Source organism: Rattus rattus, chromosome X (assembly GCF_011064425.1).
Source record: "Rattus rattus isolate New Zealand chromosome X, Rrattus_CSIRO_v1, whole genome shotgun sequence".
Classification (NCBI taxonomy): Eukaryota; Metazoa; Chordata; class Mammalia; order Rodentia; family Muridae; genus Rattus; species Rattus rattus.
In genome coordinates this window covers 67,957,238-67,962,001 of record NC_046172.1, presented here as the reverse complement: position 1 = coordinate 67,962,001, position 4,764 = coordinate 67,957,238, and positions in this window count along the sequence as shown.

The window sequence follows — 4,764 nt, the reverse complement described above, 5'->3', positions numbered from 1 at the left end:
AATTAGGAAGATTTGTTACCTGATTTTCTATACTTTTATGGTCAAACCAAAGGAAAGTAAACATGTTCTCATACTTATGTTCAAATAGACACAACATTTGAAACTCATTCTTCCTAACACTCTACAGCATTTATTAAAATGTATAAGTAGATAATTGACTACTTATCCAAAGTGTCACCTCACTCTTGAAATTTTTCACAAGGAATTTTATCTTTTAAAACTTTTGTCTCCCCTAAAGTACTCTAGGGTTCAACTAGCAATTGTTCAAGTTTTATAATTCATTTCCCTAAATTTGAACTCCTAGCTGCTGTGTCAGTATGCATAAGACCTATCTTAGCTCAAGCCAGACAAAATCTAGCATAAAGTGGGGATTAAAGAGAGAAGCCTCATTCCTGGCTAAGAAGCAATGTTTTATTCAAGTATATGGTCCCTTGTAGTATTAACATACTTCAATAGATATCACACGTCCAAGAATATATAGGCAAAAGAATAAAAAAAACACATGAGGCGAAGTGGACATGGAATGTAGGGGGGTAGATCTAATAGCCGATGGTGGAAGGGAGGATATGTTCAAATGAAGCAGAATAGAATTTTAAAGAGCAGAATATTTTAAAAATTTGTCTGTGTTCTCAGGGCTATATTAAACTTTCATGAACCACAACTAAAGAAAATTCCAGTATATTGAACTTAGTATTATGTTCTTCGAAAACATATGGAATATGCTTTCCTCTGCACATAATAGTTTTATTTCAAGAAAATGCTTGTCTCTGTGCTATTAAGCTCTGAAGCCCCAAGCTAACTTCTTGGAATATATTTCAAATGCATGAGCTCTAAAGCAGGAAATTAATTCTACCTCACCTTCTTATAAGCAGAATGATAAATCTATCATTTACAAAAGATAATGATCAACTTCATAAAATCTAGCCAAATCTCAGGCAAACTCAGGATTAATAAGAGGATCATGCAATGTTATTGGATACATCAACTTTAGAAAACAATAACACTATGCTGTATCAAGGTCAATTAGAAAAATATATTCAGATATTAAGATGTAGTAATTAGAAAACTAAATTTAATATGAAGGTCTAGTAATAATTACTTTCATTACAATGATGCAAGTCCACTACAGAAAAATTATTTGATGGAACAGCATAAAATAAAACTTGAATATGTGAATAGCATTTCCTATTCTTAATAGGCTGACTTATTATTAAAAATGCCATTTATACAAATTATCCTATATATTTAAAGTAATTTTAATAAAGATTTAAGCTGTATATGTATGCATAAATTTATACTTGTACAAGTAACTTAGTCACTGTTAAAAAGAAGAATTTAAATTAATTTGCCCTACTAGATATTAAGAGCTTCTAAACTTCGGACAAAAGGTACAGAATAGTTTTCATGCACAGATGAACAAATAGACCACTGAAGCAAAATGTGAGTCATAATAGACCTATGTGGGTGATGTACAATGAAGATGGCATCACATTTACATCTAGAACAAAGGATATACATCTGGAAAAAATGGAGAAAAAAAAAGCCCTCTTTTTCTATACATCAACTGACAAAAATTGGACTTCAAGTAAATCAAAGATTTAAATGCAACAAGTAAAATTTGAAAATGAGCTAGGGAGATAGCTTAATTGGTAAATGTGGCCCAATATTTAAAACCCACAAAATAAGGCTAGGTATGGTGTCATGTATTTTTAATCCCAGCAATGGCAAGGTGATCAACAAATAAATCATCAAGCAGATAACAAAACAACAGAGTCATTTATATAATCTAAGATTGATATAGTACAAATATTTAACCTGGAATCAAAAACAAACACATATATAACTCCACAAACAGTGAGTTAATGAAATGAACATGTTACTGATTCCACAGGAAAGACACAAATATTAAAAATCATTACCAATTGAGAAATGTAGTACCTTAATATAAGAAACTGATTAGCAACATTTATAGATTTTTAACTGACAAATCTGATTAGCAAACATTATAAAACTAGTATTCCTGTTATTAATGGTACATTAAAAAATACTCTGAGACTTAGCCAGCCCCTCCTTTCTTTTTCCCCCTCCCCCTTCTTTCTATTGTTTAATATACATGCCACTTTTTCATTTCTTACAGCATGGTAGCACTGGGAACATCAGACCTTTGACATGCGAAATGAAGGTTCCAAGCCATGTATTCCAGCAATAGAATTGGGAACTAAACGACTTTTCCTGATATGACTTTAGAACTCAAAGAGTATTACATTTTGCTGTGTTTCATTAGTCAAATCAGAAAAAAAAAACCTGTCCAGATTTAGGAGAGAAGATATCTCCTTAATGATGGTGCATAACATGTCTCTAAATGAATATCTAGGATGAAAACCTATGGCAATCTCTATTAAATATCACCTGTCATAGTTAGATAATCGTATTAGGATTATATTGTTTTGATAGACATATTCTAACAGCAATTCAAAAAATAACCTGAGAGTGCTAAAACAAAGAGTATATCTATAACATTTGACCTCAAATTTTCATTCCCAAGCTTTCATTTCATACATATCACAGAACATTTCTCTCATAGTGTGTAAAAAATACAGCTGCAGAATATTTATCACACTATTTTTGAGGTATCAAGAAGTACTAGGAATGGATATGTGAGATGGGACAAATATATCATATTACTAAGCAACCATTTGAAACAAACAGGTAGGTACCTGCACAAGTCCATGAATAACAAAGTCATTATATCACAAAGTAAGAGAGAGGATGATATTCCTTGCACAATACAATTATCATTTGTTTACTGAAATTTATAAACACAAAACAATACATATATTCAAGAGCAAGGGAAAATTATTTTTAAAAAGACCTCAACCTATTAAATATTTCCCTATGAACACAGAAGAATACTGCAATGCAGACTAAAGGGAGAAGTAAATGACAGTGAAAATAAAAACAAGCAAAGGCATTCATTGAATTGCTGAGGGACATGTCAAAGGAATATAATGCACGACTCTACCTTGTGTATCTGATTTAATAATGATCTCCAAGAGAAAAGTAAGAACCTAGAGACTTACAGTAAAATTTTCAACATGTTAAATGTATTCCTGTAACTCAGTTTACCAGTGGTTCAAACATAGATGTTGAAATCCAGTCAACAACTTAGCACCAGCAAGAATACATAATCAGGATTTTTTTTTCCTCAGAAGTCTTCAATTTACAGACGATCTGAATGTGACTTCACTTAGAACCAGAATCAAAATTCAGAGTATCTATTCCAGTCACAATGGATAAATCTACAAAACTACTTCCACACCTAATTCTTAGGGAACATTGCAGAAATAATCTAGAAAGACTGTAAGACCCAAAGTCAGGGAGTTTGCTCTGAGAATGTGTCTCCTACTAAAGGCAAACACTTTATCCCTAAGGTCTCACCATATAACTTTACAAATGGGAGCTGAACAAGAACAACACCAATTATCATACAAAAATGTACAAAGGAATATCCATACACAAATGACTAGCCTATACACAAAGGACTATAGGCATGTAAGGAAGTAATACTGAAAGGAGAAGAAATATTCTTTCTTAGGAGATTCTCCAAATTGGATGTTCAACCTCAAATGGAAAACTCTGAAATTATGCATACAAATAACATCATAAAGACTAAACAGGTTTATTTATGCGCTTAAGAATATACATATGTTTATAGATGCATACATGTGCATGTAACAACAATTAAGGAAAAAAGAGGCTATGAGTTTGAAAGAGAGCAAGGAGGGTTTATGGGAGGGTTTGAAAGAGAAATAAAGAAAAGGGGTAATGATGTGACTATAATCTCAAAAAATTAATGAAAATGTCACTGGAAATTTTATATTTTTTTCTACTCTGTCTCTAAAGATTTGGTAATTCTGCACTATTCAGTCCCAGTTCCAAACTCCCCAGAAAACAAAAGCAGTTTTGCATTTGGTCAATTCATTTGACTTGACTCTCACAAAACAGTCACCCTGTCTCACTTGCTCCCTTGTGCAATCTCCAAAGCTTTCTCTACAACTTTCTGCTCTTTCCAGATAGGCTCACTTGTTTCTCCTCTGAACTTCAATATCATTCCAAGTTAGAATTTGGCTGTATGTGAAGGAAGATATTAAAATACCCTTTACCCACCTATTTTTATCTACACATTTTGATTCAGAAATCATCTATATTGCTCTGCTCAGAGATAAAAAACAAATAAATCCAAATCCTAAATTTGTAAGTGTGGTAGTTTGAATGTGCTTTGCCCATGGGAAGTGGCACAGTTTGGAGGTTTGGCTTTATTGGGAGAGGTGTAGCCTGGTTGGAGAGGGTAGGTATGTCATTTGAGGGTGGGCTTTGAGGTTCCTATGTTCAACCTCTACCTAGTGCAAAAGGAACCCTCCTCCTAGCTGCTTGCAAAAGAGCGTTCCCTTCTTGTTGCCTTCCTACCAAGATGTACAACTGTTCTTTGCTCAAGCACCCTATCTACCTGCACACTGCCATGCTTCCCATCACAATTAGGATGGACTTAACCTCTGAAAATAAAAGCCAGCTCCAATTAAATGTTTTCCTTTATAAGAGTTGCCTTGGTCATAGTGTCTCTTCACAGCAATGGAAATCCTAACTGAGACAGTCACCTGCTGTACAAAAATGATCAGGTAGCGCTGAGTAAAACACAGTTTTGGGGAACACTAATAATATGTTCTTGGATACAAAGATATGTAGGAGGGAAACAAGCCTGTTTCT